At 42.5% G+C, this 24,896-nt stretch overlaps 1 long non-coding RNA gene across 1 annotated transcript; it reads left to right on the top strand.

Moving 5' to 3' along the window:
- The first annotated feature begins 670 nt into the window (after positions 1-670).
- LOC148804258 (uncharacterized) lies at positions 671-14,161 on the top strand. Its single transcript, XR_016080796.1, has 3 exons — positions 671-5,497; positions 5,573-6,081; positions 6,157-14,161. It is a non-coding gene; the product is annotated as an uncharacterized LOC148804258 (long non-coding RNA).
- The last annotated feature ends 10,735 nt before the right edge of the window (positions 14,162-24,896 follow it).

Genomic DNA, 24,896 nt, shown 5'->3' with positions numbered 1-24,896 from the left:
ATTGCCTGATCCTATTCAAATTCGATCAGTTTGCACCCCTACACAAAATCAATCTCAGAAGCCAAAAACGTAATTCTTGATCTTTGGATAAGCTCTCATTTTTTCGATCAATTTAGCAAATCATCCCTCTTGAATTCAATATTGCCTAGATTTTATGATAAAGACACAATGGGAAAAACTCCAGCACGGGAACCATCGGAGAATGCCCACAAGATTATAGAGTACAAAAGGGGGTAAAAAATGGCAATGCACTCTTTCTATCTTTCAAAATTTTGTTACATGGAAGACAATCATCTAAATAGAGGTAGAAGGGTATTTTCAAAATTTTTGAAAAAAGTATCACTTAGGTGATGTCACATGTTAAGGAAAGTTAATGATAAGAGAGGTTTTAGACAATTATCAAAGAAACTTAAAATACTCTAAAATAATATATAAATAGTAAGGTAGAGCTAGGCCCTTTTTGAGAATACTTAAAAGAAATACTTATTTAAACAAGTACTTCTTTTAAGACACAGATCACACGTTAAGTGGTTTTTAAGTATTTACGGGTATTTGGTGAAAATAAGGGTAAAAAATATTTATTATTAAAAAAACCACCTCTTAAAAAAGTGACATGATGTGATTTTTTTTTCACTTTCTGAAGTACTTCAAATGGGACAAACTTGACTCTGTTTTTTTTTCTTTAATGATAAAACTAGCACCACTCGATTTATCTTCTTCTTCCATTCAAAACGCTAGCGGCGGCGTTTGGTTGCAAGCTAACCGGCGGAGTTGGGTGTATAATACATCCGTTCTTTCCGGCGGAATTGGGTGTATAATACAGCCAACGGAGAGAGAGATGGCTGAGTCATTGCCGCAGCTTCTGAGCTGCTTCCTTGGACTTCATAGAAGAATAACCGACCACTTTTTTCGTCTGCTGGGTTTCCAAATGTTTTCAAGTAAATCTCATTTTTTTGTTTTTTATTTTTTTTGTCTTTTTTCCTTGCTTTTCTGAATTCTAAGGTGAGATCCATTTGGTGAAGGAGGATTTGGTGTTGTTGAGTAGAGATTTGCTGTTCCTTTTTCCTCAGAGCATCGGTGAGTTTCCAATTTTTGATTCAATTTCCTTTTTTTTTATTTATGAAGAAAATAGGTTTGATTTTTTGTGCTGTTGTTGCTTTGAAGTTGGTATTTGTACAAATTCTGCAAGAAATTTCGGGTTAGGGTTTATGTATTGATCTACGTGTTTTATGTGTTCAATGTCTGATGGTTGTACAAATCACGGGATTTAAGTGGAGAATAAGAGTTAGGTTTCTGTCATTTTCTTTTGCAGCTCCAACACTGTTTTAGCAAACTCCCATTCTTCTTTTTTTTTTTTTAAAGAAAAGGGATTTTTTTTCGCTACACAGCTCTTCTTCCGAAAGTCGAACTTCCATGCTCTTTGGTCTTTTTTATCATCGATTGTTGGTTTTGTGAGTGGAATTTAGTTATCTAATAAGTAATTTCAATGGCCTCGTGTCTCAAAGAGCGGTGTTGATTTGGCTGTCTAGTTGTTGCTTCAATTGTTTGATCGTTGTTATCTATTGGTTTTGATGTAGAATCCGTGAGATCTACAACAGAAAGTTGGTTAGAAATTATTTGATTTGCATTTATTATTATTGGTTTGGAGTGTTTAAGGAGGATGTGGAAGTGGAGAATGAATTTACCGCTGCCTGGTTCTGTGTGTGGGGAAGATGATAAATAGTAAATTTCTCGGGATTCTGAAGAAGAAAAGGAAGAAGTACGAGATGGAAATGGTTAAAATTGTCATTTATAAATATAAGCACTTATTAGGAAGTATCTTATCAAACATTCTTACCCCAATAAGTGAATGGGTTATCAAACAGCATAAAGGGTTGTTAAAATAAGTTTTAACAAATATTTAATCTTGACTAAGGCACAATGATTGAAGTCTCTGAACTGGTGATATCCACGTCCAAAGCAATGTGGTTTGCATTTGAGATACCAGCAACGGCCCCAATGAAGTTTATTATTAAAAGTGTTTTGGAGGGATAAGCAATGTGGTCCACTTGAATGCATATAACTTTGAAAACTCCTCATCATCTTCAACCTTTGATGTCACAGTGAAGTTGGTATCTATACCAGCTAATACTTTCAAGGGCCCCTGGAAGACTGCAAAAGGATGTGAAGAAACACCTCCAACAATCCAAAACTGCTCATTCCTCCACCAATCATCAACACTCCATCTCATTTCCAAGATACTTGTAGCAAAGCTACATATGAAAAGTGATATGAACCATAAACTTGCCAAGATTCTTAGCTACAATAGAAACAAGATATTAAAGAAAGGTGTTCTGCCACTAATATAATGACCAGTTTCATACCTTTGGTGTGATAAATTTTCTTGTGAGCAAGCACGTAGCAGGTAAGGTACAATATGCCAACAGTAGAATTAATGTCAACAGGTATACTGTAGCACCTATGTAAGACCAATGTTCCAACCATTTCAAACCACCTTCAAATCCATACTATATAGGGTAGTGCCTATACAAGAAAATTTCTATAAAACCAAGAGAAAATCGAAGGACTTGGTGCAGACGATCAGAGAGATTGATGGGTGCAGATCCCTTAAATTCTGGCCTTGGTGGGATACAATATATTGATCACCACACATGGTAGTGCATCTTAAAACCAATAAAGATATCTTCTGTAACAGAACCATAGATCCAACCAACCTGGCGAGAATATATGCTTATTAGAGGGTAAATGTGAAACCTGAAAATAGACAAACAACCCTATACACAAGACTAGAGAAGAATCCAACTAGTGATTTACCTCTTTTCCCCAATCTGTTTTATCTTCATAGCCACAACTGATGACATTAGTTCTCCTCAGATATCATCATAGCTGATTTTGCTCTCTGTGAGCTTTCAAGAAGTTTATCATTGAAATTAAACTTTCAAGTGTCCATAATTCTATTCCTCAAGTCATAAAAATCTTAGGCTCCATTAAATTTCTATTTTATGAATATAGAAAGATTTTTTTTAGATTTGTGTATATTAAATCTAAAATGAACAGAAGTAAACATTTATTTTGTAATACATATTCTTTTAAGTAAATATTTTTTTTTTGTTTAAGTATCTATAAAACAAAATAGAAAAGATTGTCAATTGAATTATCTTATTTTGTTCTTTATGCTCTTAGAAAAAATGGTTCTTAGCTCTTACTATACCAAAAAATAAAATAAGCAATAAAAATATTAGAAGCATAACAAATATGAAAATTCTTGAAATTCAGATAACAATATATAGGCTTTTGTCTTTTCCTCTTCAATTTTCAAATAGCTTTAGTAATATAAAAATTATTGATGGTGTGCAATCCAGTCACTTGCGTGGCTCCTGAAAGGTACCTGAGATGGAGAAGACGAGGGATTCCCGGGGCTTACCTGGCGGGAACACTCCGATGCCTAAGTTAGAGTTCTGTGAAAGATGCAAAGAGAGGAAGAAAGCTAAGAGTGCAGATAGCGCGAGTATTGGGAAGTTACCTCTGTCCTTTGGGATTGGGCTGCTTATAACAGAACTCTGTCGAATCAGGCCCACCTGCCACTGACAGGGCAGGTACAACCGCCACTGTCGTCCTACTACAGCCGTTATAGCCAGGGCTGAGGTGGCACGTGCAGGGCCGTCCTTGCAGGGTACGTACCTGTCAGGTGTAAGACACCTTCTAAAGGTGGCGGGCTCGACACTGTCTGATGAGAGACGTGGTTGCAGTCTTGAGCTACCCTGCAAGTGGCAAGCTGCCTGTGGCAAACTGCTCTTCTGCTCTTCTGCGATGGCCGACAGGAGGCCTTCCTGTGATGTGCCAAACTGCTCTTCTGCGAGCTACCCTGTACTGAGCTACCCTGTAAGTGGCAAGCTGCCTGTGGCAAGCTACACCGAGCTGTCTGGCCTGAGGTGTCTCTACCTCAGGGGTATAGAGGCAGATCGTGGTGTTCCTGTTCGGGAGTGGCCTAAAATCCATTGGGAGGAGCTCGGGCATTAGGAAAGGTCAGGGGGCCCCGAGCTCGGAGGTAGCTCGGAGCGCCTCAGCCTTGGGAAGGAGGCGCAAGCCAGGCGGCTCTCGGCGAGTAGCCTAACCCGTCGAGTTGCCAGACTAAACTCAGTGAGCCCTTCCCACCGAGTTGCGGTTGCACTTGTTGTGCTGTCACGCTGAGTCATCGCTTGAGCAAGGTCATGCCCACGTGTACCCGTGCTACAAGGTCGGGCCAAATCACCCTCCATCAATTGCCCCCCACTCCTTGTGCTGGCGGTGTTGACCCAATGCGGGGAATTCATGATGCGCTGGGTGGATTTGGCTTTGGTACTCATGCCACTCCGTCGTGCGCTTCGCCTAGCTGGACCGGTCCAGTGCTCGGCTCGATCTAAAGAAACCCGGGTCACGTTCGGTTTACGCGTGGACGTCAAAAAATGCGCTAAACTAATTTCACCTCGAGGAACCCGTAGCCGGTTTCTTTGAGAGCTGTTGGATCATCTCAATCTCGACCGTTAGCGTTCGGATGCAGTGGCTATAAATAGTGGGGGACCCTTGGTCATTTCTTCGCCACAAAGTCTTCAGCGTCAGTATTAAGCTCGCGTCTGAGGATCCTAGCTCGGGTTTTCTAGTTCGGTTCGCGTGTCCTGCGGTGAGTCCCCGAACTTCCTTTTCTTTTTTGAACATTCTTTCCTTTCCGTGTTATCATGTCGTCTAGTCTAGGTAGCCTTATTGACGAGCCCGAGGTGGGTACCTCGGCTCAGGGTGGCTCTTCTGTCGCCCAGCCATCCGACGTACGGGTGGCTTCAGGTCATCTGGCATCCACCTCCCACTGAGGTCGGGTGCCAGATCAGTTCGGCCCTTCTACCATGACTCCAAAGAGACTCCAGGACCTCATACAAAGGTTCCACCTTCCTGGGGAGTACTCTTATAGTCTTCCTACCGACAGCTTTCCATGGGAGCACGGTCTCGATAAGATCGTGGTCTTCAGGGAGCAACTGGTTGTCGGACTCCGCCTTCCTCTTCACCCTCTGATTGTTGAGGTGCTAGTGCACTTTAACATTACCTTGGACCAGCTTCACCCGAATTCCATACAGAATGTGGTTGGGACCATTTCCCTCTGTTTCGACCGCTCCTTCCCCATTGACCTAGATATCCTCAGTACCATCTTAGCAATAAAGAAGAACACTTCGGGCACTCTCCTCGGGCACAGGTGGGCTTATTATCTGTCCCCCCGCCCGGGTTTTAAATTAATGCATAAGCTCCCGAGTAAAGTCCCGGCCTGGAAAAGGGACTACTTTGTAGTTCGGAGCATCACGAGGTGGCCCTTCTCTACTGACTGGAGGGTTGCCATTCAAGACCCCGGTGTTATCCTCGATGGGAAGACTAAGAAGTCACTTCAGTCGTGGGCTCGGCTCGGCTCGGCTCGGGTTGAATTACAAGGACTTCACAGCCGAGGAGAAGCTCATCTAGGCCGGCTTGAGCCCGGGTAGGTCTTGTCCTTACTTCGGCTTTTTTGTTCGCATACTTGTTTCAGATTTACTAACGTCGAGCTTCGCTGCAGGTCCCATGGAGAAGGAAAGGATAGACGGTTAGAGGTTCTTCCACCAGATGAAGAGGAAAGTGCGTAGCCAAGAAGGCGCACGTCGAGTCCCCGCAGGCCTCCGCCGATGTTCAGCCTCCACAGGCCCCGGCTTCGGAGCCCGAGCTCCACTTGTCATCGACTTGGAGGGAGACGTGGCGCCAACGGGGCCCGAGATGGCGGCAGAGACCACCACCGAGCCTGTCGAGACTGTTGCCAGGGACGCCACTGAAGCTGCTGCTGAGGCTCACCCTGCAAAGGCTACAGCCGGGGCTTGTTTTGTGGGTGTCGCCGCTGAAGCTTCCGAGGAGTCCACCCATGCGGCAGAGATGTCAATATCCAGCTCGGGGAGTCAGGAGGGTCAAAGCATTCTGAACCCCCATTGCAGTCTTCAAAAGAGTAAGGAGGCTGCGTACCCGGAGGAGGTCGTAGAATGGGCCGATCTCACTCCTGGTCAGCTCGGTGCCCGAGCTGCTTCTCATACCATGGTGGTGAGTTCCCTGTGAAAGATTCTCTTTCTTTCTTTCTCTTCTTTTTTTTTTTTTTGACTGGTCTCCTTTTTGTAGGTGAACTCAGCCGTGCGTGCCTTAACATTTCAATATGATCGGCATCTGAAACGGGCTTTGGAAGTTGAGAAGTCATCCCGCATAGCCCATACCGAACTGAGGGCAGCTCGCGGTCAGATCCACCGCTTGCAGAATGATGCCTCAGCTCAGAAGAGCTTCATCGAGGTGTTGCTGGCGAAGAAGAGTGAGCTGGCTCGAGACAAGGACAGATTGAGGGCCGAGGTGAACGGGTTCAAGGTTGGCCAAGAGGCCTTGAGGCTCAAGGCGGACAGTCTCAAGGCAAACCGAGATGCCCTGAAGCTCGAGGTGTAGGGCCTCAAGGAAGCAAAAGAGAAGTTGGAGCACGAGGTGGAGTACCTCCGAGGCGACATCAAAGAGAAGACCGAAATCTTCGAGGATGCCCTCAAGGAGACCAAGGTTAGGCTGTCATTGACTATGTTAAATCTTCGAGGTTCGACGACGTGATGACCGTGGCCTACCGCAAGGGTTTCAAGCTCAACCAGTGGTTAATTAGGCACATCTACCCCGGTCTTGATACAAGCGCCATCACTACTTCGCGGATCACTGATGACATAGTGCATCAGTCAGCGGATGATCCGGACTCTAAGGATGAAGGTGCCAATGATGATGCAGAGGCCACCGAAGTGTGGGTTTCTCAACTGTAGTCACCCCGAACTGTCTTACAGGACTTAGTAGGGGTAATCCCATGTGCACCGAGGTGAGTAACATAGTAGGGTATATGCTCGACCTGTTTGCACCTGGGTTAAGTTGACATCAGTTGTCCCTAACGGGTTCAACCTGTTGTATGCCGGGGTGGGCTATGCATCACGAGGTTCGTACCCGAGCTGCCTGCGCCTTAGGCATTACAAGTACTTAGCCTATGCTGGTGAGGCGGCTAGGTCTTATATGGTGCTGAGGTCTTTCATTAGCTCGACGTTTTAACCCTTAGGCTGGGGGCGGCTTATAGTCCGCTCTCCTGGAGTTCACCCGTGCCGAAGAGGCGATAGGGTCTTATAGCGCCGAGGTCATGTTAGCTCGGCATTTTTGGCCCTTAGGCTCTGGGAGTGACTCGTAGTCCACTCAGTTGTTACAGGTAATACTGTCTTAAGTTGACAATATTCCATGCTCGAGGTACCTGTCTCCCTTCGAGGGTTTTGAGCTCGTATGTTCCTTCCCCGAGTACTCGTTTCACTCGGTAAGGTCCTTTCCATTTGGACTCGAGTTTGCCAGCGCCGGGCTCAGGTACCATAACTTTACAAAGGACCAGGTCACCGACGTAGAGGTTCCGCTTCTTGACCTTGACGTTATAGTACCGAGCTACTCTTTGCTAGTAAGTTGCAGTCCTGATGTACGCGAGGTCCCTTACTTCGTCGAGTAGATCGAGGTTGGTATGTAGTTCATCTTCATTTGTCTTGCCATTATATGCTTCCAGTCACAGCGTAGGTACTTCGATCTCTGCTGGGATGACTGCTTTGGTGTCGTAGGTGAGGTTGAAGGGAGTCTCTCCTGTGGCAGTTTTCTCCGTGATTCGGTAAGCCCATAGAACACTGGGTAGCTCGTCTGCCCACAATCCTTTAGCTCGGTCCAAAGGTGCCTTCAGTCCGCGGAGGATGGCTCTGTTTGTGACTTCTGCTTGATCGTTTGCTTGAGGGTGCGCGATCGAAGTGAAATTCTGTCGTATCCCCATATCTTGGCACCAGTTCTGGAATTTGATGTCCTCAAACTGCTTGCCATTGTCAGAAATTAGTACCTGAGGTAGCCCAAAGCGGCACAAAATGTTCTTTCAAAAGAAGTTTTGGACGTTCCGAGCTGTGATCGTTACAAGAGGTTCAGCCTCTACCCACTTGGTGAAGTAATCCACTACTACTACTAAGAAGTTCCTCTGGCCTGCCGTTGGCGGGAATGGTCCAAGTATGTCGATGCCCCATTGTGCGAAAGGCCACGGGCTGGTAAGATACTTGAGGTCGGCAGCAGGCTGATGGTGAATATTGGCATGCTTCTGGCATTTGCCACATTTTCTGACAAGCTCAATGGCGTCTGCTTTCATTGTTGGCCAATAATACCCCTATCGTAGTGCTTTTTGGGCAAGGGCCCTGCCCCCCAAGTGTCCGCCGCACAAACCCTCATGAGTGTCGCAGAGTACGAGCTCGGCTTAGGTAGGTCGCAAGCAACGTAGGTAGAGGAGCGTGTAGGATCTCTGGTACAACCGTTCGTCTATTATGACGTATTTGTCTGCCTGGCGCTTACCCTTCTGGCCGCATTGCGATTTGCAGGGAGGGTCCCGTGTAGCAAGAAGCTCGCGAGCGGATCAATCTAGCTCGGCTCTTCTTGAACGACGCGAGCGACCTCCTCTGCCCCCCCGAGAATGCTAGGCCGAGGCAGGTCCTCTATGTACACGATTCTCATGGTGATATCGCTGGCTAATCGGGACAGGGCATCGGCCTCAGCGTTCTCCAACCTCGGGATTTGCTTGATGAAGTGTGACTGGAAGTTGAGCAGAGTCTCTCTTACTTTGGATAAGTAAGCAACCATGGTCGGTTTGGGAGCTTCGTAATCTCTTGTGACTTGGTTGACTACGAGCTGGGAATCACTATAAATGACGATGTGCTTGGCTTTTACTTCTCTGGCTAAAGCTAGTCCAGCTATCAATGCTTCGTATTCCGCTTCATTGTTGGATGCCGCGAACTCGAAGCGTAGTGCGTACTCCAATTTCGTGCCACTTGGGTCGTGCAGAACTATTCTGGCTCCGCTGCCCTGCTGGTTTGAGGAGCCATCTACGTGAAGGATCCAGGGCTCCTCATCCCAGTTCGCGCTTGGCTTAACTAGGAGAGATGCCACACTAGCTTCTACCTCACGGGGCCCGGACTCAATTGGCCTGGGAGCTTTGGGCTCGTCCGGACTGGGGGCCTCGTTCTCAACCAGCCTAGGGACTTCGAAGCTGAAAGTGCACTCGGCAATGAAATCTGCTAAGGTTCGGGCCTTAATAGCAGTTCGCGGCTTGTATTGAAGGTCATACTTGTTGAGTTCAACAGCCCACTTCGTCAATCGATCAGAGACCTCGGGCTTAAGTAAGATTTGCCTCAGGTTTTTCGATGAGGACGACAACAGTATGAGCCTGGAAGTACGGACGAAGCTTCTGGGCTGCAATGACCAATGCGTAGGCTAGCTTCTCTATCTCTGGATATCTCGTCTCTGCTCCCTACAATACTTTACTGACATAATAGATGGGTCGTTGGACCCGATCTACTTTCTTTATCAGTACCGAGCTGACCATTTCGTCACTTGTCGATTAGGTACAGCTCTAAAACATCACCCTCTTCGGACCGGGTTAAGATTGGCACACTAGCGAGGTATTTCTTGAGCTCGTCGAACGCGAGCTGGCAGTCTTGGGTCCATTTGAACCCTTTACTTTTAATTGCCTTAAAGAAAGGTAGACAACGGTCCGCTGACTTGGACATAAAGCGGCTTAGGGTGTTTACGCGGCCATTCAACCTCTGAACCTCCTTCAACTTCCGGGGTGGTCTCATATCTAAGATGGCCTTAATCTTATCCGGGTTGGCCTCAATGCCGTGCCGATTAACGATGTATCCTAGGAATTTGCCCAAGGTGACACCGAAGACACACTTGTTTGGATTCAACTTCATGTTAAATTGTCGTAGAATTTGAAAGACAGAATGCAAGTCTTGTATTAATTCGTGTGAGAATTGAGTTTTGACAACCATGTCGTCTAGATAACACTCTATTTTTCTGCCAATTAATGGCTCAAATAATTTATTTACAAGCCTTTGAAAGGTTGCCCCTGCTTTTTTCAACCCGAAGGGCATAACCTTTTAGCAATATAGACCGAACTTTGTGATGAAGGCAGTCTTTTTTTCGTCGGCCGGGTCCATCCTGATCTGGTTATAGCCCGAATAGGCGTCTAAGAAATTCAGCAACTCGTGCCCCGAGGTTGCATCCACTAAGTGGTCGATTCTAGGGAGGGGGAAGTAGTCTTTTGGGCAGGCTCGGTTTAGGTCGGTGTAGTCGACGCACATGCGCCACTTGCCATTAGCCTTCTTTACCAGAACGGGGTTGGCTACCCAACTCGGGTAATGAACTTCTCTTATGAAGTCGGCTGCGAGGAGCTTCGCAACCTCCTCGTCGACTGCTTTCCATCACTCCGGGGCTAGGTTGCGTTTCTTCTGTCTAACGGGCCTAACTACAGGATGAATATTGAGCTTGTGAGTTATAAGACTTTGGTCTATGCCAGGCATCTCTATCGTGGACCATGCAAAAACATCTAAGTTTTGAAGTAGGAAACTTACTAGTTCGGATCGCAGGGGTTTCTAGAATGAAGCACCGATCTGAAGTGTTCGAGTTGGGTATTCTGCTGAAGTTGGAATAACAACTGTCTCTTCTGTGGGTGCAGCTTGTTCTTCGCCTTGCTCCATAGGTCGCTCCAATTCGAGGTTGTCGGCCACCTTGGTCTTTCCCTTGAGGGCAGCAACATAGCACTTGCGAGACTCAAGCTGGTCGCCCCGCGCTACCCCTACTCCGAAGTCTGTAGGGAACTTCATCGCCAAATGATAAGTGGAGACCACCACCTGTAAGACATGGGTGATCGGCCGACCTATTATGGCGTTGTACAGGGAGGGGGTTGCGACCACTAAGAAGTCATGGTTGAGTCTGACTACACTGGGCCATGTGCCGACTTCCATAGGTACTATTATTTTCCCGAGGGGCCTGACTTCTTCTCCACTGAAACCCACCAAGGGAGTATTAGCGGGCCTCAAGTCACTTCCCTGCAACTGAAGCTGGTCGAACGCGGCTTTGAAGAGGATATCTGCCGAGCTTCCTGAGCCAACAAGGATGCGCCTGACCTCGAAATCAATGATCCTTACTTTTATGACGAGCGCGTCATCGTGGGGGTAGTGGACCCCGCACACATCGTCCTCCGTGAAGAAGATTGGTTCCTCTGTCTTTGGCCGTTTCGGAGGATTTTGTTCTTCCCTGGCAGCTTCGCGAACTGACGTCCGAGCTGCCGCCGAGGTACAGCCTGCAATGATCGAGCCTCCAACTATCATGTGGATGGTGCCCCGAACTGGCCTCTCTTCCAGAGGCTGCCTTTGTGACTGCTCTGTCGGCCTGCTGCTGGACTCGGGAGTATCCTTATCATGCTCCCCTTGCGAACCTGCTTTACTATTATTATTGTTGTTATTCTGTACAAAATTTCTTAGATATCCGCGACGAATGAGTTCCTCTATCTCGTCGCAGAGATTCTTATAGTTCTCGGTACTATGACCGTGGTCTCTGTGAAAACTACAATACAAATTTTTATTTCTTTCATTGGAATTCCCTCTCAGGCGGGGTGGTCACTTCACATACGGGGCGTCCTTGATTGCCATCAGGATTTCGGTCCGCTTCGCGTTCAGTGGGGTATAGTTAGTTCGGTCCGCTACAGGGGTCGAAACGGCTGACCCAGCTTTACCCCCCGAGCTACGTCCTTCTTTCGGCTGTCTCCTTGGCTGGAAGGTTCTCCTTCTCTTTTTCTTTTCTCGGGCGCGCTCTCGCCCTTCTGGTTGATCTCTTCTTCCGTGGCTATGAACCTGTCCGCAAGTTTGAGGAATTCAGTTATGGTCGCCGATTGGTTGACAACCATGTGCCACTTGAATTCTTTGTGCGTCACGCCCTTCTTGGCTGTTGCAAGGCACACTGCGGGGTCCAGGCGCGGTATCTGCATGCATGCATCGTAGAACCACTTGATATAGCCCCGGATGGACTCTCCCTCTCTTTGGACTATGCCGAGAAGGCTTTCCTCAGTTCGCAGGCACCGCTTGCTGGTGACTAAGTGGGACGTGAAGGCTTGCGCGAACTGTGCCCAACTTCTTATAGATCCGGGTGCAAGGTTCCGATACAACGTGCGGGCCGCTCCTCTGAAAGTGGTGGAGAAGGCCACACACATACAAGACTCACTGGCCCTAGCCAGGTGCATCTGTGACTGGAAAGCATCTACATGATCATTCGGGTCGAACGACCCGTCATACTTGTCGAGAGGGGGGAGCTTGAAGTCTTTGGGCATTGGAACAGCCAGGAGCTCGGGAGACAGGGGGGATGGAACAAAAAGGAGGGGAGCTTTAACTTCACCCGAGCTTACCTCTTCCCTACCTCTGAGCTCGGGCAAGTTGTGGGTGGTAGTTTGGCGAGCTCGGTGGCGACGTCTTTGCTTCTTGGCGGGCTCCGCATTGGTGCTGCTCACCTCCATACTGTCAGGAATAGTTTGCGCAAGAAGCAGCTCGGGTTGCTGGTGATGGCTGCGGACAGAGGGGTTCTGCTTAGAGTCTACAGCTAGGATCTCGAACCGGTTCTTCAAAAGCGGGGCTTTGAACTTCGATTGCTGAGGTGACGTAGACCTGGCGAGTTGGGGTCCTCCCGACCTGACTGCCCGCGGCGAGACCGGAGTGGCTGGTCTTTCCTTTCTGCCTCGAGAGGAGGCTTGGCTCTTAGGGGGGTTCTGGGAAGCCTCTCCTTGGCGAGAAGGGCATTCATCCTGGCGGCGAGACCTAGCTTGTCGTGAGGCTGGGTTTCGAGGAGGGAAGCTGAGGTTGAAGCTGAGGCTGCTGAGGGAATTGCTGCTGATAGTGATACTGAGAGACTTGGTGCAACACTTGTTGTTGGTAGAGCTGGAACTGTTGAAACTGCTGAAACTGCTGAATCTGGGCCTGCATGGCCCGCATGAACTGCACCAGGTTGTCAAGTTGGCTCTGGCTTGTCGTCGGAGGGACAATAGTTGGTTCATCAAAGGTTGTCTCAACGGAGGGGGGAAGGGGAACACTCACAGGCGCCATTGCTCGTGGCACGTTCAGGCTAGGGACTTCGTCCACTGAAAGGGGAATGGTGAACTGCCCAATGCAGTTCACGGGGGCCTGGAGTTGTTCCCTGGCGATGTCCATCTCCATGCTACATCTGGCATTGCTTGAAGAAACCATGGGTGCTATGTTTTCAGAAAAGAAGGAACTGTGAAAGTTTAGAGGGAGGCTTTTAGAAGCGATTCCCAAAGACGGCGCCAAATGATGGTGCGCAATCCGGTCACTCCTAGATGGCACTTGCGTGGCTCCTGAAAGGTACCTGAGATGGAGAAGACGAGGGATTCCCGGGGGCTTACCCGGCGGGAACACTCTGATGCCTAAGTTAGAGTTCTGTGAAAGATGCAAAGAGAGGAAGAAAGCTAAGAGTGCAGATAGCGTGAGTATTGGGAAGTTATCTCTGTCCTTTGGGATTGGGCTGCTTATAACAGAACTCTGTTGAATCAGGCCCACCTGCCTCTGACAGGGCAGGTACAACCGCCACTGTCGTCCTGCCGCAGCCGTTACAGCCAGGGCTAAGGTGGCACGTGTGAGGCCGTCCTTGTAGGGTACGTACCTATCAGGTGTAAGACACCTTCTAAAGGTGGCGGGCACGACACTGTCTAACGAGAGACGTGGTTGCAGTCTCCAGGTTTGTCGGGTACGATGGCCGGCAGGAGGCCTTCCTGTGATGTGCCAAACTACTCTTCTGCGAGCTACCCTGTACCGAGCTACCCTGCAAGTAGTGAGCTGCCTATGGCAAGCTACACCGAGCTGTCTGGCCCGAGGTGTCTCTACCTCGGGTGAGCCCTTCCCACCGAGTTGCGGTTGCACTTGTTGTGTTGTCACGCCGAGTCATCGCTTGAGCAAGGTCATGCCCACGTGTACCCGTGCTACGAGGTCAGGCCAAATCACCCTCCATCAATTATAACATTAAGTTAGTAACTGATTAAAATACATGATAATGTCAGAAGTTAAGAAAAAACAAGCTTTAAAAAAAAACTAAATTTGTCGATAAATTCCAAGTTTTTTGAGCGAATCAAAGCTCAAAGTAGTAGAACTTGTTCTGAAACTGTATGTTATCAATAAAATGTCCAAGATATTATCTTATCCAAGCTATTTGTCTTCATTATACCTTCGTTTTCATTGTTATCTATCATCATCTGACATACTACCATCAACATGAATGGCTTGGCAGTTCAATAAGAGTTCTTGTTCTCCATAATGAGATAGCATGAATCCTCTGTTCAGGCATTTGGTCCAACAATTCCCACAGGGGAGGATGATGGGAGAATGGAATATAAAACCACCTCCACAAGGAAACTCTAGATTGACCGAGGAAGAGCAAAAGATGGTTGTAGAGAAATTGAGAAAGAAAGTCTATAATCCACCTAGGAAAATTAAAACAAAGATTTACTATAGGCCCAATATCAACAATATTAAAACTTGGAAGAAAGATAAGGAAGATAATCAAGGTGAAGGGTGTGTGATCTGCTTAGAAAACTTTAATTAACCAGTTTGTTTGATAGTTGTAATGGTTTACACAGTCTACCAGATTTGTTTTATGGAAATGGAATGGGTTTTACAAGGTTCCAAAAATAAAGAACCTCGAATCAGGTATTAGATTATAATTTTACAAGGTTCCAATTTATCATTTTCATAAATGGGTTTTGAAAGCCATGTGGGAATCACTTCATTATACTTCCAATTGAATATATATATTCTCAAGTGTTTGAACAATTCATCATCGAAGAAAGGTTTCATCAAGTTGACATTAGAAACAGATTTATTTCTTGAAATCGTATGACGATTTTTTTTTGCTACATTCCAAATAAGATAACTTCCATTCAAACAGTTCAATTAATATTGACAACTGAAATTTAAGGATAAGGTTTTCAATAATAAGCAAGATGCCATGCAGGGCTTAAAAGCTATCTTACTTATTTCACATATAAAGAATTATTGTAGTCACTTCATTTAAAGATGACAACTTGATCTTTCAAACTAAAAGAAGAATTTGAATGGAATGATATCAATACATGATTTCCTCACAATGCATAAATGATGGATGCGATTGTTAGGCCATGCATCCATTATTGAGGTGTGCCCAATTAGTATTTTACAAGATAGACATAGACTAACAAGTGATGCTCAATGTTCAACCGACAATATTTTACTACTCAACTGCTAAGATATTGAGTAATATGATCAGACAAGTCCTTTCATTCTTATGCGCTTGTACAACTTTAGTATCTTCATTCAGATTGTGACAAGGTAGATGGTCATGGAAGTATGACAATTGATCAGATTAAAGACTTCATGAAGCTTAGGTACTATTGCCTAATGATCATATTTGTTGAGCTAAAAAGACAAATTACTGATGAGAGGCGAAAAAGATACAACTGAATAAATAAGTCTCTAGCTGATCTGCCTCCACATCAAGTTACTGATTGAAGTGGATTATGTCTTATAAATTGAATTGCAAAGGAAATGGGGAAGTGTAGTTGAACAAGGATCGAACATTGGTTAATCTGGCTTTAGATTACACTAAAGAACTAATGTAGTGTGTAGGGGTAGGACAAGATGATCATATTACACCTAAAATAACTAAATTTCCCTTTTTCTCGAGTGTTTCAGCACCATTGGCATATTATAAGAAAATTCCTATGATTTCCCTATATGAACTTGTGCTTTCCTTCTCTTGCCTACATGCTATATTCAGTTCACTCGCCATGCTCTCATTAGCTGAGTATTGGCCCTTCAACCTAAAATGCTTCTTTTTATAAGTCTTTTTTCTTGTTACTAAGTACTATGAATAAAGTCGTAATTCTCTCAACCTTCAACTACTCTTAAAAAACAAAAAGTTTACTGTGTAATTTAAAAAAAAAAAATCAAGATTAAAGTTCTAGTTTATTTGCTCCCTACTCTATAGATGACCTCTATCTTTTGTTTTTTTTTTTTGGTAATCTCTATAGATGACCTCTCTCAAGGCTGGAAAATGGTGGTGGATTCCTCAACTACTAGAACTGTGGTTTGGATGCAATGGGAACAGGCTAGCAATGATCTAATTAAACTAAACGTTGATGGTAATTGATATAAATTACAAGATTCAAAGTTAGGTCATTAGGGTTTTCAACAATAAATTCACCACACTATGCTTTGATTTTTTATTTGAAAAGTAAGATCCGGAGATGAAGATGACACAAATTCTGACTAGACGATAGGGGTAAATCAAGGGAGACCACCGCCCCATTAAGATAACACAGAGCATCACAGTTGATGGCTACAATAGTATGGGCAAGACCGTTCGTCAGGCGACTGATAGCCTGAAAATGAACTCTAGGGAGATTAGACGCCAGCGACCCATATTTAATAATTCAAGAACAAGGAACTAAAAGAACCCTAGAAATTTTAACACAGGAATTTTAAAACAGGAAAAATTTTAAACTACAAGTTAGAGGGAAAATTTTTCCAGATAATGATATTGAGAAAATGAAACAAAAAAAGAGAATCCAAAACTGAAAAACAAAAAACCAAAATCCACCAAATAGATTAATAAGATATGGAAATTATCTTAGTTTCAAGTATTCCAAGGACGTGGATAGGAGTATGATGAAGGGGATCTCAGAACGAGCGAGGTTCTGAAGTTTCGAACAAGAGGAAAACTAAAAAACAACAAAAAGAAAAAGAATACAGATCAGCATGTACTTGATAGATCAGATGGAAAACTAGACCAGTGAGGTTCAAGAAACCTCACCAACGACTTGATGCTCAAATCTACGTTCCTATATCTCAAATCTCCGACGACAAACAAATGCTCTGACGTTCGGACAGTGGCCGTCAACTTGATGCTCAGATCTCAGATGAACGCTTAGACTGAGAATGGAAAAAATAGTTGTTACTCTTCCATAGACTGGTGTGAGTTTTGGTGGACGAGGGTAAACCCTTCCCCTGTTTCCCTCGATCGACTTCGAGCATGATTTTTACTTTGAAAAAATCGAAGTAGTTTTCAGTCCCCAAATTGATATAAATTCGAACATATTTGCAATTTTACTTCGATTTTAGGGGTTTTTTATAATGTTTCCAAATGCTCGCAAATTCAACAGGATGCATATATGTGCTGAATCGGAATTTGCACCCCTTCCAAACGAAGCCTGATGGGAAAATGTTCGAAATACAAGGCTGCCATGTGCAATGTGCTATGAGAGTGGTGTGAGACGCGCTCTATGAGGAGCAAATCCGAAAACCACGGTTCAGTGATCATAATGCACTTTCTCAAGCAATATCTTCAGCAGAGGTTTAGCCCCGCTGAATCATTACAATGGTGATTCTAGAGAAATCATAGAAGCACCCCATATATACAATTCAACCATAATGCTGCTGTTTACAGGAAGTGCCTTCGCCCATGTAATTAGCATTTAGCAATGCTGGATCACCAGACTTCCAGAAACCTCGTACTTTGACTCATAGATATCAATGCAATGTTGTTTAACACTATATCTTCTGGCACATTTTATCGAACAACTTGCATATGAGATCTTGTGTCATCATAATAATGACAAATTCTCCCAGAAAAAAAAAAAAAAAAATCTTGATGCTAATAAAAATGACAGCAACTTGTTTGGATCGCTATGCATCAAATCATATTTGGTCAAGCATGCATTTTTCCATGAATATATAACATTACATAAAATTCTTGCTCATCCTTTAAGAACAACCTAGTAATTGAAAAGGTTCAGATGCAAAACAAACTCTGTGTCTGGACACAACTCAGCTTTTTTAAAGGGGCCAAACAGAATTCAACAGCAAATAGGGAAGACTTATATATTGAAAATTTGAAACCTCAGATTCAGATGTGAACAATGTTTCTTTGCTGCTCATAAGGGCCTAGTAAAAGTTTTATATTAGTTGGGGAAAATTCCCGATCAGTATCCTATATTTTGGCTTGAGTGAATTTGGTCTCCAAACTTTAAAATGTGACATTTTAGTACTCGAACTTTCAAATTGTGACAATCCAGTATTCGAACTTTCAAAATGTGACAATCCAGTATTTGCCATTAACCAGTCTGTTAATCAATTGTTAAGTGACATTTGAAAAGTCAAAAATGCTGTGAAAATGCCATTTAATTTTCTTCATCAATCATCCAAACATTGGCAATAAAATCAATAGTCCCAAACTCTAAATTCTTCTAAACAATCACCAACGCTTTTGAATAGAAGAGGCTACGATTTGGGACTGTTCAGTTTTTTGTCAATATTTGGATGGTTGGTAAAGAATTAAATGGCATTCGAAGGGCATTTTTTATTTTTCAAATGTCACTTCATGGCTGATTAATAGATTGGTTACGACAGGTACTAGATTGTCACATTTTGAAAGGACGGGTACTGAATTGTCATATTTTGAAAGTACAGATACTGAATTGTCACATTTTAAAGTTCATGGACCAAATTATCACTGGAGCTAAAGTACTGATAAAAAATTTTCCCTATTAATTGTTAACCTGACACAATCCTTATGGACCTTATCCCTGTTGCCCGTGAATAGCAAATACACTTTTACACTCTTCACTTAAACCAATTTTTTTGTTTTGCTTTTTTTTTTTGGGTAAGACTTCACTTCAACTAATTGTGACACAATCCTTATCCTAAACCTTTTTCTTTACGAAAGTCATTACCTTTGATCCTGAAGCCATTTTGAATTTTGATCAATTCAATTACTATTATTAAATTTGAAATTTCAACCATAACTGATAGTGATTAGTCAAGTATATACATTTTTCTAGTTGAAATGGCATTTATACATGATGTAATAATACATTTTCTACTTGAAATAGCATTAAATTCAATAGCCAATGTATTTACAAACTTCTAGAGGCTATAATTTTGTGCTTGGATGTACAATTTGGGTGATCTTTTTTTCTATTTTAAGTAACTTTTCAAGAATTGTGTCTCAAGGAACCTTGCCCAGCTATTTTTGCTAAAATAAAAAACTTTTTTGGCCTCAAACCACAATTTTTAGCATTATTTTACAAATAAAAAATTAAAACTAAATTTAAAAATATGAATTAAACAGAAAACAATACTTATTTTATGATAAGTTATATGTAAAATATAATTATACATTATTTTGTTCATTATACATGTGTCTTTCATGAAATATGCTGATGTGTCACATTTTGATCCATTCGATCCAAACTATCGAACCGATGACCCGTGACCCAGAGGAAAAAATGGTTTGGCCTCCTAATCAGTTTTTAAAGCATTGGTTCATGATCATCTAGCTTTCATTTCATTGAAACCTGAATTATATCATATCAAGGTTCAAAATATAGAAGTCCAAAAGATAAAAAAAGGATAGATATCATGATACACATGGATACAATGAAAAGTTCTGAATATGCATTGATTTGTTAGGGAACTCAGAAAAAAACTTTATATACATCAAAGACCTTAATTTAAGGCTCAAATTAGAATAAATAGGGTATAGATACATAAAAGTTATATATTTTAATGGTTTATATGAATTATGAATGATAGAAGAATTGAAATATGCATTTATATTTTAGGAAACAAAAGAGATCACACTATACAAAATTTATTTAATGAGATTAAATTTCACCCTTCATGAAGGTAAAAAAAAACCATTTTACTATAATACAAAACCAATTTCTGAAAATTTATTTTTGTCAGTTGAAACATGTCTAAAACATCCATGAAAAATGGCCAAGCTTCATTCCTTGCAAATTACTCTCAACTCTATGTTATCCAAGACGCATCAGGCATGGTAGACCTTTCATTACTTAAGATTTACAGGAGACATGTAAAACAAACATGTCGAAGTCCATCAGATGGAATAATTCCACTGAAACGTATTTTAGGCTTTTGAAATACCATTTTTGCCCATTGTTGAGACACTTGAAATGTTCTACCATGAAACAATATATTAATTCTACCATGAAACAAATGTTCTACCATGGAATAATTCCAGGTGCGACCTGGCGACCAGCAAGACGTGCTCACCGACAAATTCGGCATGCATATCCTAACACTTCCATGACCCTTGGAAGTTGGCCCATGTGCCGAACGATCCGGAGGGTGGTCAACGTGCATGGCGGTTACCTCCAGGAATCTCGAACCACTTAGACGACTTCGCAGAAATCTCGGATATGGTGCGTGAAGCCCATGCCAAACAATGCCTATATAAAGGCACCAACCCCAAGGGCAAGGAGAGAGACCAAATAAGCAAGACTCTAAAGAGAAAGGAAGCTCGTCACCTAACCTGCCCGACACCTCACAGGCAGCTCGGCACCTCCCAAGCAGTTCGCCACCAGGTAGCTCACCACCTAGTAGCTCATCAAGGTAGCTCACCACAAGGCAGTTCGCCACCAGGTAGCTCACCACCAAGCAGCTCATCAAGGTAGTTCACCACCAGGCAGTTCGCCACCAGGTAGCTCATCACCAGGCAGTTCGCCACTAGGTAGCTCGCCACCAGACAACTCGCCACTAGGGAGCTCCACTTCAGCCTTTGAGTCACAGGCCACTTGGGAGCAAACGTCACTGACGAGGTACTTAGCCAAAAGATTGATACATGACCAAAAATCGATTCATCAGGTACTAAATAGAAAGTATTGTTGTTGCTCCAAAAAACATCCTACCTGGTAACAACATTTTCAAACAAAAAAAAAACATCGTTTTTTCTCATATGATAAAATGGTGTTGTATCTGCAGAATCGATGCCAAACATATACTATGTGACCCGCATCTGGTGTCATCCTACCACACCAATCACATTTTTTAGGTATGGCAAATTTTCTCATTCTCTTATTCCCACAGAATCTATTTCAAATAGGGTGGAAATGAGGATGATTTTCACTTGTGGGGATGGGGATGGAAAAATCTGTCCCGTGACACTAATTGGTGTTTATATATTTCTTAGTTTCTTTCTCATGAACTAATTGGTGATTGTATTTGTTAGTTGAGATTTATGTTAAGTATTTGTGTTAATATCCTTAAAAATATGGTTGAATTGAATATGTTTGGATGCATTTGATCATGATTAAATATATTTAAATTTATTTTGAAATAAATATAAATTATAACTATTTTATTTTTAATTTTTTTTCTAGAATGAAATAAAAATAAAATATAAAGCAAATTTGACATCATAGAAAATCATTGAAAATGGAGATCCCCATAGGAATGGGGGTAGGAATGGCAACGGGGTGGGGCGCAAAAATCCCCATCGCCATCCCCGTCCCCGTCCCCGCTAACGGGGATAAGGTTATCCCTATCCCCATCCCCGAGGGGATTCCTATACCCGTGGGGGTCCCCATTCCCCGTGATTCTTTATAATGCTAACCATTTTGTTTTTGTTTTTATTTTATTTAAAAAATTAAAAATAAAATAATTAACATTTACAATCATATTAAAAAATATTCAAATATATTCAACCATATTTTTAAAAATATTAATACATAGATGTATGTTTACATATTTACATATATAACGTATGCATACATATATACATATACATTAGTGGGGATCCTGTGAAGCGGGGAGTGCTCTCCCCATCTCCACCCCTTTCCCGTTAACGGGGATGAAAATTTCTCCATCCCTATCCCTGCGGGGAAAATCATCCCCATCCTTACCCCATTTAGGGCGGATCCCCATGGGGATCGGGGAGATGAAAAAAATTGACATCATTAAATGAAGGTGAGAAAATCCCTATCTCCATTAGATGGGGATGAGAAGTGGCTCCCTGTCACTACCTCCACCCCACCCCACTTACTAATCCAAACTTATAGTTATAATAAATCCATAAAATGTAGAAGAAAATCTATGCTCCTGGAAATACATGATGACAGAAGAGCTGGATCAATCAACGCCATCAACCCCCCTCTGAACAAATGAATTTTGATGATTATTAAAAATCAAATGAATTTTGACATACACGACTTGATTGTTTACCTTTTTTTTGTATTAATCAATACCTGAATCGGGTCTTTACTTTTTCCATGAACAGTATAATATCATATCATTAACTAGGGAAAATATATGATACGAGAAAGATATGATATGGAAAGAGTTTTGACCAATCAAAATCCACTCATGAATTTTGATAAATAACACCTAATTTGCTATCACGTTTATGATTCCAATTTATTGGTCAGATGTTTTTCTGATATCATATTTTTTCCATATCATAGTTGAATATTTAACACATAACTCTTTTTCTTTCAAACAAAGTGAAATAATAACTGAACTCGAAGCCGCATTACGAATTTAATCATATCAGTTGATTTGCTACAAGTTTTTTTTCCAGTATCATACAGTTGAACCCTAAATAGAACACTTTTAACAATGTATATATTTGGTATAGCTTTCGTTTATTAAATAAATGTTTGTAGTTGATTTGTCTTCAAAACTGAGAAAAAATGATAAATGTTTTTTTAGTATTTGTTGACAGCTAGGCCCCACATTAGCAGAACAATAAATAAACACCTTTGTATTGGGGAAAATGTTAAAGTGAATCTTTCCCCAGTGGTTGACTTGCACATAAACCAAGACAAATATTTATAAGATAAATAAACATTCGAAATAACATGATGGGACAAATGCCTACATAACAATGACCTGGCTATTAGACAATTTATGCCCTTAGCTCCAATCAGATTGAAATGCAAATACATTTATTGTAAATGAATAAAAGTACATTATTGTTTCCTGCTGATATTGGTATGTTTCTGTGAAATTACCCCTTAAACTGGACACTTATGAGACTCGTGTTAGTTTAGAATGTTCTCAACCGTTTGATAGACTTAAGGAGTTTATCCTGTCAAGGCTAACACTGATGTGCTTCCAAAGTTGAGGCAACTTGTCTTAGTTGTTAGGGTTAAACCCAAAGCACATGAAATGTGTGTTTTGATGAAACATTGAACCCATACCATTTTCTAGTAATGCCCTGGACCTTGGATATTGATGGGCAAAACTAAAAAGTTACACATAATCCTTAGACTTAATTATGGTACTACACTAGGTGTTGGATTAGACTATTTTTGATATTACCAATCAGTGAGATCCATCAAGGGTCAAAACTTGGGTATGTTGGGGTAGTCTGAGAAATCACTTAAGTGGGTGATCATAATGATAGGATTGACCCCTTTGTCGAACAGAGTGATAGGGTTTACACTCTCTCTGATGGAAACCTGAACTGCTAGTAGTGAATTTCAATAGTATTTTGAATTTTAATTTTGCAAAATATATTTATGATATGTATATATTAATGTTTTATGAAAATGCATGCAAAAAGGTATTAATTCCCGGTGTAGACACCCCATTTTTGCACCCCCTTAGTCTTTCTACAACATTTTAAGCTTTAACCATGCTTTAGCTAACCTCATGGTTGACCTAGGATATTTTTGGAATTTTACAAAAGTTGGGGCCTCAAGAATCCAAAATCATAGGTACGTAGAGATCGAAAAACCAGACCCAATTATGCCAATATCATCTAAACCTGACACTATTTATCCCTTCATCTTTAGACCCAAAGCCGAAACCAATTCCGTTCATCTGATCGGAGTCATTTTGACCCTAAACCACATTTCATACCAAATCAGAAATCCAAAATTATAGGTACGTAGAGCTTGAAAATCTAGATCCAACAACACCAAGATCACCCAAATCCAACACTATTTACCCCTTTCATCCTAAGACCCGAAGCCGGAACCAATTCCGATCAGAGTCATTTTGAGCCTAATCTTTATTTCACATAAAATCCAAAATCCGAGACCATAGGTACGTAGAGCCTAAAAATCCGAATCCAACAACACCAAGATCACCCGAGTCCGACACTGTTTACCCCATCATCCTAAGACCCGAAGCTGGAACCGATTTCAATCGTCCAATCAGAGTTATTTTAATCCTAATCCTCATTTCACATCAAATCCAAAATCAAAGACTATAGGTACGCCCAAAAATCTGAATCCAACAATACCAAGATCACCCGAGTCCGACACCATTTACCCCATCATGCTAAGACCCGAAACCAAAACTAATTCCGATCATCCGATCGGAGTCATTTTAATCCTAATCCTCATTCCAGATAAAAACCAAAATCCGAGACCATAGGTATGTAGAGTCCAAAAATCCAAATCCAACGACACCAAGATCACCCGAATCCGACACCGCTTACCCCTTCATCTCAAGACCCGAAAACGGAACCGATTCCAATCGTCCGATCGGGATCATCTCTGGTCCTAAATACTAATCCCCATGAAATCTGAAATCCATCCTTATAAATTGATAGAGCTCGAAATTCTGAGTCCAACGGTACCAAGATCGTCCAATTCCGACAACGTTAGCCCCTCCATCTTGAGACCCGAAGCTAAACTCGATTCAGCCCCTCCGTTTAGAATCCTCTTTACAGTAACTTCCAACCTAGGGCATTCCACAACCCAAACTTCCTCTCAGCCTCTAGAAACATCTTAAAAATCTAAGATTTGACCAGCTATGGCTTCCAATCAATCAAGTCAATCACCTAAACTTGGAATATCCAGTTTAGGTAAATTGGTGAAATCTTTCACTCTTTGTCTTGATTGATTGAGAGAATCTCTCACAAAGCTGTCTTGACAGCCCATTCTCTCAATCAATTTCCCTCAAAAAACCATTCAAACATCAGCCATTAATCTCTCTTATCTTCCATCTTAGCCCTTCATTCCCCTCTCAAAAGAATCTATAAATACCACCCCTTTCTCATATCCAAGACACACAAGAAAGCTTAGAGCAATTACTCTATACTCACTAATATAGAGAATTCCCCCTTCACGTCCGAGAATTCTCCCATTCACATTCCCCACATCCTTCTATCCCACTACATCAATCTTAAGTCTAAAAACACCCTAGGTCAAGCCACATTGAAAA

Source organism: Nelumbo nucifera, chromosome 1, assembly GCF_055504915.1.
Source record: "Nelumbo nucifera cultivar China Antique chromosome 1, China Antique-T2T, whole genome shotgun sequence".
In the NCBI taxonomy this organism is placed as follows: domain Eukaryota; kingdom Viridiplantae; phylum Streptophyta; class Magnoliopsida; order Proteales; family Nelumbonaceae; genus Nelumbo; species Nelumbo nucifera.
Note: the sequence above shows the minus strand (reverse complement) of the source record. Positions and strands in the feature narration are given on the sequence as shown.